Source organism: Elephantulus edwardii, unplaced genomic scaffold, assembly GCF_000299155.1.
Source record: "Elephantulus edwardii isolate Elephantulus edwardi_28Jun2011 unplaced genomic scaffold, EleEdw1.0 scaffold00131, whole genome shotgun sequence".
NCBI lineage: Eukaryota > Metazoa > Chordata > Mammalia > Macroscelidea > Macroscelididae > Elephantulus > Elephantulus edwardii.
Window position 1 is genome coordinate 7,880,799 of NW_006399881.1, and position 13,948 is coordinate 7,894,746.

Here is a 13,948-nt window from a genome sequence, read left to right on the forward strand (position 1 = left end):
CAGGGTGAAGTCTCTCTCAGGGAGGAGTGATAGGGAATGGCAAAGGACACACTGACAAAGGAGATTAATCAGAACTGGCTTTGACAAGCACTGTGGCAACTGGACAATTAAAACAGACTTTCAAGGGGGGAACGAACTGGGGAGGAGGGTAGAGAAAATAGTGCAACAATGAATGAATGGAAACCCAAAATCTCTGTAAATGTTCATTAAAATCAATAAAATTTAATAAAAAAAAGTTAAAGGGGGGGAAAATAATCTATGCTAGATTGTCCTCAAGGAGACATGCTTGCTGTCATGAACTCTAGAAGGAATGCCTTCACTGTCACGGTTACTTCATTTCTTCATCAAGTATTTACTGAGCTCTTTTAATGTGCAAGGAACTATTGTAGATGCTCTGAATACAGAGATGAATAAGATCAACAGAAAACTCTACCGTCATGGCAACCCTAAGGGAGGAAAAGGATGTACACAGTACTTGTTGACAGCAGCCCACTCAAAGTTTACTCCCCCTTTTTCATTGGGAAACATATACTCCATTAAGCTACATATTCTAGATTTTTGAACAGTTAGTTGTGACCATGCGATTAAGTTTTTAACTAATAAAATGTAGAAGTGTCTTACATTGCTTCTACAACTGGGCTTGCAGACATTGGTAGTTGCTGCATCTATGCTCTCTTCTTTTTCTAGCTGGAATCTGGACCTAGTGGTAATCTAGATACAGTCATCAATACCTTGGCGTGGTGGTGTACTGTTGAATCGGAACTGACCCACAGTTGACCCTCCAGCAGATTGTCAGCTTCTAATTTAAGTGACCAAGGGAGCCTCTTGGAGAGTTTTGAGTCAGAAGACGGGTTAAATATGGCTTCTATGCTAAGGTTCTGTTCTAGGAGCTCAAGAGTGGGAGTGGCAAGGCAAGTTATAATGCTATTTTAGTTATCTGTTCGAGAATTGATACTAACTTTATCTGGAAACTTGATCATGTAGTGGTGAGAAGTGGAGATTTCGGTTGTATTGTTAATGTCAAACCAATAGAAGGCCTGATACAATGAAAATGGGGTGAAATTAAAAAAAAAAAGAAAGAATCAAAGAGAACTCCTAAGCTCTTGGAATGAAAAACTGGAAGAATGAAGTTGCCATTTACTGAAATGAGGAAGATACGGTGAAGACCATTTTCAAGGGAGGGAGTGGGGGGTGGAAAGAGTTAGTTCTGGGGCATGTTAAGTTTGAGATGCCTCCTAGCTATCCAACTAGAGATACACCAAGTAGGCAGATGGGTGTATGGAACCTGGAATTAAGGAACACATCTATCAGAATGTAGATGCTACTTAAAGCTATTGGTCATATGGCATCAAAAGTCAAGGGAAAGAGAATAGGGAAGTGGGATGAAATGAAACGCCAACATCTACAGTTTGAGAAGTTAAAAGGAACTAACAGGAGTGACTGAGAGAAGTTATCCATGTAACTGGAGGAAAGCCATGAGAGTTTTTGTATCCTAGAAGCCATGTGAAGACATTTCCAAGAGGTTCTTCATCAAGAGATATGAAAGGCTGTAGAGCATTATGCTGAATGAACTCAGTCCCACAAGGACAAATACGTATAAAACCATTATTGTAGAATCAGTATAAAGATCCAAGGTGGGAGGGCGAGGGTGGAAGCAGAGGGAGGAGGATGTGCAGAGAGGGGGGGATTAATCATGAGGTTGTACAACTTGATGGGGGGGGTTAGGGAAATTAGAAGAATCTGTTCTGGAAAACTATTTGAATTCTGTAAATAAACTGTTGTTATGTGTTGTTGAGTCTCCTGCGACTCCTAGCAACCCTATGTACAACAGCTCTAAACCCTGCTCTATCCCTTGTCCAATCTTACTGTCTCTGACACACCTATCCCCATTACCCTAGTCACTGCACTATCCCGCCACTCTCCCAAGCATGATGTCCCTCTCCAAGGACTGATCCCACCTTACAACATGACTAAAGTATGCCAGACGAAGCTAGTATAATTTAAAATATATAGGGTGGTATTTTCATTAGTTGTGACCTACAAAACCCTGAGCAGAGTTTCTGGGTGGTGCAGTTAACAGACTTGGCTGCTAGCCTAACGTTTGGAGGTTCAAACCTTAAGAGAGCTCAGAAGAAAAGTCAGAGGATCTACTTCCTGAAAATTAGCCACTGAAAACCCTATGGAGCACACGGGGCTGCCATGGGTCAGGGTGAACTTGACAGCAACTGGGTTTTTTTAAGACCTGGAGCAATCCTGTTAATAAAAATCAAGTCCAAAATGTTTATCCATGGAAGGGGACAAATAAATGGAATGATCCACAAGTTTTCTCCAAGCTATAAAATATTAAAGGGAAATTTTTAAAAAGGGGGTAGAAAATCAGCTTGGTTTACTTCTCACGATGGCAGTGAGTGACTAGATAACTTTGTGGGGTTTTTATTTGCGTGTTTGTTTTTTAAAGTTAAGGAAACAAGTCCTGTGTACCTGAATCTCCCACAACAGCTAAGTATATCATGGTAAGTACACAGTAGCTACCAATGTTTGCTAATTTCATATGAAATTTTCCAGTCTCATCTTTGTCTGAATACCAGGGGGTTGGGATACAATCAACAGAAGGAACAGAGCCCATGAGGACATAGATACATGTATTCTACAAACTGTACACTGATAGTACACAAACACTGATCCATCTCCTGCTACTTCTGCTTAAGCTGTATCTTTCAGCCAATCCTTGAAGCTACTTGAAGATATGTCTAAACTTTCCCCCCTTTCCTTTCTGAGACATTGCCACCAGTTAGAGATTCTGGAGATAAATGCAAAGCAACCAATCAGAGTGAAAAAGATCCTAGAGATAAACTTAGAAACAAAGCCATGAACCCCCATGTGACTTTTGGGGACTAGGTTGTCTCTGGTCATTCTTTCATGTAATATATATGATTCTACAGTTTAGAAGTGATTTTCTAGTTCCCTTTAGCTATCATATGCCATAAAAGTGGCACAAGCAGTTTGTGACTGCTGCCAGTTTAATAGCACCAGAAAGAAAGACCTGGCAATGAGTTTCCATAGAGATTACCCATTGCAGAGTCAGTTCCAACTCATAGCAACACTAGATGACGAAGCAGAACTGCCTCATAAGGTTTCCCTCTCATCTCTCCAGGAGCACACTTCCATTTTTTAAATTTTACTCTGATTTATTTACAGAGTTTGAATACATTGGTTTTCAAAAAAGATCCTTCCCATTTTCTTCACCACACACCCATCGAATTGTGCAGTCCTATGATTAACACCCTATCCCATCCTCACCCCTCTATTTCCACCCTCCCCTTCCCCTTGGCTTTTCATATTCATTCTACAATAATGGTACAGTATTTGTCCTTGTGAGACTGCGTTAGTTCACTCAACATAATGCTCTCCAGTCCCTCCCCAGTTAGGCAGTAATTTACAAAACCATTGCTCCTGCATGCTGCATACTATTCCATCATGTGAATGCACCACAACTTCTCAATCCATTTGTTTGTGGTTGGACATGTGGGCTATTTCCATGTTCTAAACTGGCCTACTAGCTCTATGTTTTTATGTTGAGTCATGGGGTTTTCTATGTACACTATCATATCATCCATATATAGCAATATTTTAACCATCTCTTTGCCAATCTGGATGCCTTTTACTTCATTCTCTTGTCATATTGCCCTAACAAGTACTTTCAGTGCAATATTGAATCGAAGTGGTGACAGTGAACATCCTTGTCTGAAAATGTTTTTAGTCTTTCTCCATTGAGAATGATATTGGCTCTCAGATGTTGGCTCTTGGTTTTGCATGTACACTTTTCACCATGTTGAGGAAATTCCCTTCTATTCCCATTCTGTTGAGTGTCTTAATCAGGAAGGGGTGTTGGGATTTTGTTAAATGCCTTTTCTGCATCAGTTGCTAAGATCACATGGTTCTTATTAATTACTTTATTAGTATGGTGAATTACACTGATTGTCCATTTTTTCCTATGGAGCAACTTGTGAGTTCAAGCTCCTGACCTTTCAAAAACAGTAGTTGAATACTTAACACACTGCCACACACTTTTAAATTGACGACTGTGCTTAGAAACACATTTTCCCCCCTATGTATTACTGTCATTTGTGGCAACTTGTTAAACACCATATCACCATGGCTACTTTCATAAACCTCACAGCCAAGAAAAAACTATGGAACAATTCTACCCTGTAACATATGGAGTTACCAGAAATTGGAATTGACTCAATGGCAACAGGTTTGGGCCTTTTGGAGTATTGTTTTTTACAGATATTTTAACTGAAGAAAGCTTTGGACATGACTGGGGTTTTTAGTCTCCTCTGAAGGGACTCTGGTGGCCTTGCGAGCAGAGTTGCACTGTCAACCTAAAGGCAGGTGTTTCAAATCCATCAGCTGCTCCATGAGCAAAAGATGAGCAGACTCCTCCAGAGCAATCTACAATCTCTAAAAACTTAAGGCGTTACCTTAAGTTGGAACAGCCTCAACAGCAACAGGTTTGTGATTTTTAGGTACTGTTTTCTACAGATATTTTAACTGAAGTAACGTTTTTAAATGGCAAGCTTTCTTTTTTGCGGTTTCTTTTGGGTTTGGGTTTTGCCATTTGATTACTTCCATGACTGCTATAGAAAAGTGTCTCTCTAGCTACCCCCTCCCCACCACCAGGGAGCTCTGATGGCTTAGTTCAGAGGGAGTTACTCAGCTAACCCAAAAGCTATTCCTCTCGAATGGCTGACTGGACCACCATTACGGGCCTTAATGGAGAAAAATGGGTAATTTCCTCCTGTACTATTTAAAGCTTTGGAAATCCACCCAGGGGGTCATAAACTAGTCCTTTCCGATTCTCTAGCAGTGAACCTATGAGTAATTTTCCTCTTGATGATTCTATAGTCTGAGATGCCAAAACAATACATAAATCTGTGGCCTTAACACCTGTTCTTATTAAAATTAAAAGTATCATCCCTAAATTAAACAATTCTGTAACCCTTATATTCCCAGCATATTTTTGTCAGCTTTTTAATGTATTAAATATAATGAATGAGGCTTCCAAAACAAAGGCTCTGAAATGGTCATAACTGTGTTTTTGTAACAAGCATGATTTTAAATGATTTCCCAATAGTTTATTGTCAAAAGACAATCACAGCAGAGCAGTGAAAGTTCTTTAAAACAACTGTGGCATTTCTGTTTGTTGCAATTGGATTTGGTTGAAAGTCTATCAATATAGGCCATTAAATAATCATACTTCGTGGTCTCTTGTTGTAACAGTTGCTTAAATTCGGTGTAAACAGAATAAGGCTTATGAAATCGTCTCATTTGGGCAACCTCAAGAAACTCGAGTAGTCTTTTCAGGAATAACAATGCCATGAGAGTATCTTGTTTTCCTCTTAGTACGCAGAAGTCTTTCATTTTGTGTTATTAACATGTTTGCAACCTGGATGGGTGCCATAATTAGTCTTGAGTAACTAGATTCATGAGGAAATTGGAGATGTCTTTCTGATCTAAACCAAATACACAATTTGGAACTTTTTTGCTTCTCTGTCATTCCTTGCCCCTTTTGTTCTCTGTTTACCTAGAGGTGTCACCTCAAGAGGTCTCAGGACAGCTTGGGGGGGGGTGGTTTAAGAACTGTTTTCACTACCCTTTGAGCCAAAACACAGCAATCACTAAAATGACAAGCAGTCTCCTGTCAATATTGGACATGAAACAATTTAAAGAGCCAGGGAACCTGTTTAACAGGGCCCAGTGAGTTGCATAAGTAGAAACTTTTTAAAAAAGTCTTTTCTGTGTATCTTTTTCTTAGCAAAAAGACAAAAACAAGATTTTTGCCATCAGTTTTATAATACCAGATAGTTGTTTGCTTTTTAAGCTGCCAGCAATAGAAAACCAAACCAGAAGTAGCTTATATTTCTAAATTTTTTTATGGTTCTTCTTGGTTCAGTCATGGCCGGTGAAGTGAAGGTGGAATGGACCTAAATTTGTACAAAGTAGCTACCTTGGCATTTATAACCAGACTGAGAAAAAGGATGGGTGAATGTCCTTCTAGAAAATTCATCTTGAATAAACAGGGGTAATGCGCACTTTGTGTAGCAACCAAATCTCTTGACAGTCAAAGTCAAAAGTAATGGTGTACCCTGATAAAAAATGGTGGCCAATCATGTCTCTCTGAATGCATGTTATCAGCCACAGTCCTACCTATCCAGTCTCCTGCAAGGACTGATTCTATCTCTTCCGAGTCTCCCATACTTTTTCCTGTTCCACTTATTTTTTTGGTATACCTACATTTCACAAATTCCAGTATCTTCTGATTTCATTGTACTGGCCATGATCGAAGCAGTTCAAATCGGTTCAAAAGTTCTGCTTTAAAGTATGTGGGAATCACCAAAGGAGGCTGGGTGGTACAATGGTTAAAGTGTTCACTGCTAAAGCTCAGAAGTTCAAACCCACCAGTCACTTCAAGAGAGACCAAGGTGACAGTCTGCTTCTGTGAAGATTTATAGTCTTGGAAATCCAATGAGTCAATTCTATTTTGTCCTCTATGGTGGATATAACTCAAAATCAATTCAATAGTGGCAATTTGGTTTTGGATTCTTGTAGCAATCACCTGGAGATCCAGTTAACACATAGGTTCTGACTCAATTTTGGGCGGGCCAAGACTCTGCATTTCTTACAGTAATGAAGATGCTAGTGATAATTGTATTGCAACGAGTAGCAGTAAGAACCTCATTACATCACTGGGTGGAATGAGGTCAGAGAAAAGTTCTAGTGCTTGTTCATCCAGCAGTTTAATGTTATCAAGAAACCAAGTTCTTTCTCTGTGTGTCCTTTTTTGGCATTAATCCTTCATGGCTGCAAAATGGCTGCAGCAGGTCCCACCACAGACAGAGACATATAGACCAGTTTCTCACTCTTTAGGTAAAGAACCTTTCCGAGAACCGCACACCTTACGGTGGAAGATTTTCCCTCACATTCTGTTGATTAGCACTGGCTGTTACAAATTCATTCCCAAATCAATCACCCACCAGTAAGAGGAATTTCTCTAACTGCCTTTGGCTATTCAAGATTCATTCCAATTTCTTTTATAACTCTTATGGTTTGGGACTTTACTCCTAGGTTTCTGATGCACCCTGAGTTAATTTTTGTGTTTGGTGTTCTGCAGGTCGATGTCCAGTTTTGCCAGCACCATTTGTTGAAGAAGTTGTCATTTGCCCATTTGGTAGGTTTTGATTCCTTCTCAAATAGCAGCTGATCATAAAGCAGATGGCCTGGTTTCTGAGTTATTGATTGTATTCCATTAGTCTATGTGTATGCCATTGTACTAATACCATGCTACTTTGGTTACCACAGCTTTAGAGTACGTTTTGAAATCAGGGAGTATGATGTCTCCTACTTAATTTTTTTCCCCCCAGAAGAGCTTTGATTATTTGGGGTCTCTTTCCTTTCCAAATAAAACTACAAATTTCTTTTTCTACCTCTTTGAAGACTGAGTCTGGAATCTATATTTGATTGAATTTGTATATTGCTTTTGGTAGGATTGTCATTTTTACAATGTTGAGTCTTCCTATCCATAAATGGAGAATATTTTTCCATTTACTTAGTTCTCTCATTATTTCTAGTAGTATTTTTTCATAAAGATTTACTTTATAAAGTAGTATTTTCTGTATTTACTTCATAAAGTAGTATTTTCTTCATAAAGATCTTTTTTATTTCTGTTGTTGTTTACTATGTCTGTTACTGTTGTTATGTACTGTCAAGTCGGCTGTGACTCATGGCGTCCCTATGTACAATAACTCTGAACTCTGCCCTATCCTGAGCCCATCTTGCTGTCTCTGTCATATGTACCCCTATTACTTTGTCAATCCATCTTATCCAAGGTCTTTCTCTCCTGTGCTGTCTATCCACCCTTTCAAGCATGATGTCCTTCTCCAAGGACTGGTCCCTCCTGGCAACATGCCCAAAATATGTGAGAAGGAGTTTCAAAGACCTTGCGTCCAAGGAGCAACTTGGTTTCACGGTCTTTTTGTTGTTGTTGTTGTTGTTAGGTGCCGTCAAGTTTAATATGACTCATAGTTACCCTAATAGCTCTGTTCTATCCTACCCATTCTCACGCTTCCTGACACACAAAAGCCCACTGCAGCAGTTACTGTGTCAATTTAGCTAGTCAAAGGTCTTCCTTTCCTTTTGCCAACCCTCCACCCTTCCCAGCATCATGTCCTTCTACAAGGACTAGCCCTCCTAGCAACATGCTGTAATATTTAAGGTAAAGCCTTATCATACTTGCCTCCAAAGAGCACTCCCTCTGCATCCTCTCCAAGACATATTTTTTCATTTTGTTGGCCATCGATGTAATGTTCAATGCTCTTCTCCAACACCAACACCACTGCTCAAAGGAGTCAACTCTTTTCCTGTCATCCTTATTCACTGTCTAGCTCCCAGATGCATAGCAAGTAATCAGAAAGACTATGGCTTGAATCAGATGCACCTTAGTCCTCAAACTGACATAATTAGGTTTTATTCCCAAGTATTTCATCTTGTGGTTGGCTATTACAAATGGTATTGCTTTTACAGTTTCCTTTTTCATTCTTTCATGCTGTAAAGAAATCCCACTGTTTTTTTTTTTTTATATTGATGTGGTATCCCAACACTCTAGTAAAGGGTCTATTCTGTCTAACAGTTGGAAGCCCTAGCCTATGGCATAAATGTTGTTGTGTACCATCAAGTTGGAAGCGACCCATAGGTGACCCTCCAGTAGGTTTTTCAGAAGCAGTTTAATCACATTGGAGGTGATTGGCCATCTTTCTCCCATGGAACAGCTGGTATATTTAAACAATGTGTCTTCAGGTTTGCAATGCAACTTCTGACCACTAGGCCAATAGAGCCTCCATGATATAAAGAGGCTTGTAAATATAGCCAAATTGTAGAACCAGGAAAGGATAAAAATGATAAATGAGATCTTCTAAAAATAAAAATCTATGTGTCTATTAAAAACTTTTTCCAATAAGGTGAAAAGAAAAGTCCACAGACTGAGGAAAAATATTTGACAATGACATTTCAGACAAGGGTCTTATAACTCAAGTTTACAGCATAGTACAGGGCCTCCACAAGGAAAAGATTGATAACCCAGTATTAAAATGGGCAAAATACCTGAAAAGACTCTTCACAAAGGAAGATATTCAGATGACCAAGAAACACATGAGGAAATGTCAAAATCACTGGCTATCAGAGAGATGCAAATCAAAACCACAATCAGCTACCATCCCATCCCTGCAGCAGTGGCAAAGTTTAACAGGACAGCAAGTAATAAATACTGGAGAGGATGTGGAGAGACTGGAATTCTCATGCACTGCTCGTAGGACTATAAAATGGTATAACCACTCTGGAAGGCAGTGTGGGTAGCGTTTTGGTTTTTTTCTTACGAGATTTTAACTGAAGTTTACAGAAAAGTTGGACTTCCATTCATTCACTGTTGCACATTTTCCTCCCTACCCTCCCCAGCTCACTTTTAAAAGAAAAAGTCTTTAATTGTTGAATAATTTCGCCCCCCCCTTCCCAGTCCACTTTGCTATGTACCTCTAACTCTGGACTGTTGTCATACAAATAACGCCCAATCATACATTCCTTTTAAACAGTTCCAATGCAGTGTTCATTATTTATCCCCTCTTTTCTTAGTTTCTGCCCAATCCCAATGACAGTCCTGTTATGCTTCCTCAAAAAGCTGAGCACAGAATCCCTTATGAACCAGCTATTCCACCACTAGAATATACCCCAAAGAAATCAGAACTAAGGCACGAACACAGCTATATACACTTATGCTTATATCAGCAGTAATCACAATAACAAGAAAATATAAACAGCCTAAATGCTCATCAACCAATGACTTGAGAAATTGTGGTACACTCACACAGTGCAATATTAGGCAGCTCTAAGGAAAATTATTTCCAAAAATACTATGTAACATGGGAGTGTCTAGATAGCCTTATGTGGAGTGAACTAACTCAGTCTCATAAGGACAAATACTGCATAAGATCACTATTTTGAAAATAGGAAGATAACTGAGCAAGATGTGTGTAAATGTTCAAAAGGAGAAAGGGAATGGGGGAAAGGGAAGAAAAGAGGAAGGGGGAAACTATTAATATAGCAGAAGTTAATGGGCAGATGGGAGGGTGAAGGAATAGGAAAGATTCAACAGGGCCCTGCAAAGATCAGGTGATAATAGACATAGATCAATAGTAATTACATAAATGTGTATGAATGTATAAAATACAATGTACATGAATGAAACACAAAGTACATGAATGATTACATACAAACCAATAAAAATATGTTTAAAAAAGGATTCATCCCAAGGGGCTGGACAGCACCTTGAGCTTTCTTAAAATAGTTATCTGACTCCTGAACAAAAGTTCTGTTTTTTCAGGCTGAAAGGAGCTAACAGGATTGTTGGTTGGTCAGGCGACGTACTTGTCACAGGCAATAATGAGGACTGGGCTTCTAACCTCCATGAGCACTGCCCAGTTTTTAGAAGAGTTCAAATCTCCTGACAAAGAATGCCAGTACAATGAAAAAAAAAAGTCTCTGTAGCAATATGACTTATCTGCAGCCAATGGATAACACATTCTAAACAATATTCAGTCACCCAAAAGGTGGATGCCAGTGAAATCAATTGTTCATTTTTGGCATGTTTATCTTCTATTTTGGTGGCCTCCCATCAATGAAATCGCAACACCTATGAATCTAGTATGTACATGCACTTTTCAATTATGTACACTTCTCTGGGCCACTTTCACCTCTGGACTGAGTGGCAGAGGAGAATCTCACCCTTCAGGACACTAAAGATGGCCAACATTATAATGGTTTTCAATGGCTTCCTTTTCTACCTTTCTAAGGCAGAAATTTCTCATGAGCCTTAAAGTACATTATCTGTAGATTTTAAGATAGCATGGCTCATGATGGAGGGTAAGCTAGGAGGATTTATAGACAGACTAGTCATGTTCCTATTTAAAAAGGAGACTGTAAAAATCAAAGATTATTGGTTTCTAAACCTCACAAACTCAGATTTTTAATAGATTCAAGCATACCAACAGTTATGAAGATGACACAGGGCCAGGCAATGCTTCACTCTGTTATTAAAAAAGTCAGCGTGAAACCCAAACCTCCTCCCATCCAGTTGGCTCTGACTCATGGTGAACCCCCCAAACCAGATTTCTAAAGACATAAATAAATCTGTACTAGAGGAGATTGTCCATCTTTTGTGCAGCAGCTGGTGGATCAGAACTGTTGCCCTCTCAATTAGCAGCCAGGAATACAACATCCAATTCCACAAGGGGATCCTTAACTGACCATGAGTCAGAGCCAAATCTAGGGCAAGCAACAGCAGCAAAAAAGGGAGAAGGGCCTAAGAAGTGACTTTCCACAAACTCAGCTCAGGGAACTTCTTGTAATGCCCACTTTGAGGCAGGCTGGTAGCTTGATGGTCTGCCTCGCTGTCCAGCTAGCTGGTGGACTCAGCATAGCTGCTGAATCGTTGAGCAAGGAATGGAGTTACTTTCCCTTCCCTTTGTTTACTTCTGTTCTAACTAAAAATATTTTCAGATCTTGTAAATTCAGCTGCATATTTTTCTGCCAAGGCGCCCTGAAAACCAGCCTGTTGTGAGAAATAAGAATGTGTCAGTGGTGTGGCTTCAAAACTGCGCTTTGGAACTGTGACTGCACATTAGAATCACCCCAGGTGGTTTGGAAACAGATGCTCGGGCCTCACCTCACATCCATGGCATCACACTCTCTGGGGGTTAATTCGGGCATTTTTAAGGCTCCCCAGTGATTCTAATGTGCAGTAAGTATGAAACCCTGGGTGGTGAAAATCACTTATGCTGGACTGCTAATCCCAGGCTAGGCAGGCCAAACCTACCAAGCAGGACTGCGGAGTAAAGGCCTGGAAATCTGACTCTGGCTGAGAAAGTCTTACGAAGCAATTCTACTGTCACACCTGGAGTCATCAAGAGTTGGACTCTATGGCAATGGGTTTAGCTTTTGTCTTCTTTTCCTAACAGGTTGCTTGGTTCTTCAAACTCCCATTGAAGGTTGCCAAATTAAAAGAGCACTTAAACGAATGCTAACCAGGCTCCATAGATTTTCTAGATCCTGGAACATAGCAAACACCAGCCCTATTTTCTTCTTCACATTCTGTGTTGTGAACTTGGAAGTGGCGTCAACCAGCAAAAGCACTTCAGTGCTGCCCTTCCTTCCCCTTCTGTTCTGTTCTGGATGTGTATTTGAGTTTCTTTTCTCAAGTGACCTGGGTGGTGAATGGATTGTCCCAAGAGCATGAGGCAATTCTGTTCATCATGTTCCCTGCTGTTATTTTTCTAGGAAATACAATTTGTGTTCTAAGAAGATGATGACATTCACCTCTGCCCCCAAGCAAGTCACTGAACAGCTGAGCTAAGGCCGCAGTGCCTCCAAAACAGTGCTGAAGTTATTCTGATGCATTAAAAAACAACAAAAAAAAATGAACTCCTGACTAACAGGGACTCTTACAAAGGACTGGTTGGTCAAACTGATTGACTAATATTCACTTCAAGCAAAGGCAGAATTACATGAGATCAGTGCCTCATTTATCTGACTTCTCAGGGAATTTACAGCCTGGAGTTTTCCTTAAAATAAAGCTGATTTCTTCAAATGTCCAAAGATTTCATTTTCCATTTCAAAAGTGAAATTATGACAAAGTGTGTGTGCACAAGTGCTTTCAGTAATATTTTGCTTTGATTCTAGTGAGGCAATTTAGGTTCCCAGTCAAAAGTTTCTACACAAATTTTTCAGTGCCATTGGTTGTTATTTTCACAGTATAGAAACATGCTTGATGTTTTCAACTCTGGTTGTTCCATTTCCATTAATTTCCTTTCCCAGCATAAAGTATCTTTTTAACTGAGTGCCAAAAGTGATTTTGTCGGCATTTTGTGCTGCATTGTCCGTGGGATATCATCTCGAACCAACACTGTCTGAGGGCATTACCTTGAGCCCTCAGAACAAGCTCCACCAGCACTCTTGACTGCCCCAATGGAGGTACCTCTGACCACTGTCCCTCAGGGAGCCAGCCGTCTCCGCTCCATCTCCTGAAGCCTCACCTCAGTCAGTCCCTAAGTCTTACCATTTTTTCCACAGACCAGAAGCATCACATGAGGACTCAATAGAAAGGAACATTCTTGTACCCACACCTGAAGAGTGGGTCAGAAATTCTAGAGTAGAACTCAGAAATCTGTGTTTAGCAAGCCCTGCGGGTTATTTTCCTGTCTGTTCAAGTTAGCTCTGGCGCTACAGAGGCAGGGAGTTGTACTGGTGACCTAAAGGCCATATTTCTCTAGTAGTTTGAATCCACCACCTGCTCTGCAGGGAAGAGATGGGCAATTTCCTCCCATGTGATTGAAAGCCCACTGGCAGGTCAGCTATGAGTCAATCACAACTAAATGGCATTGAGTTTTTGAGAGAAGATTAGGAATCATTTAGCAAGCAAGCCTAGGGCATAAATAAATGGTGACAGGTGCTTGGAGGCCTTTTTCATTGTCGCTGTTTATGCCAGATTTACGGGGGCTTCTAGGGGGTTGTGGCAGCTGGGAGGTTGCTCTCTGAACCTTTTGGGACATTTGTTACATATCTTTTGCAAAGGAAATTCTTAAATAGACTGATTGCATGGAGAGTTGTTGTTGGGTACCATCGAGTCAGAACTGACCCATGCCTCACCCTCCATCTGATTTTCAGAAGCAGTAAATCAAACAGGTAAAGACTGCCCATCTTTCTCCTGTGGAGCAGCTGCTGCATTCAAACCACATACCTTTAGGTTGACAGTGCAACTTCTTACCACTAAGCTGTCAGAGCTTCCCACATGGAGAGGGAACACAAGATTTAATCAAGAGCTCAACTTGGATATAATTTTAAC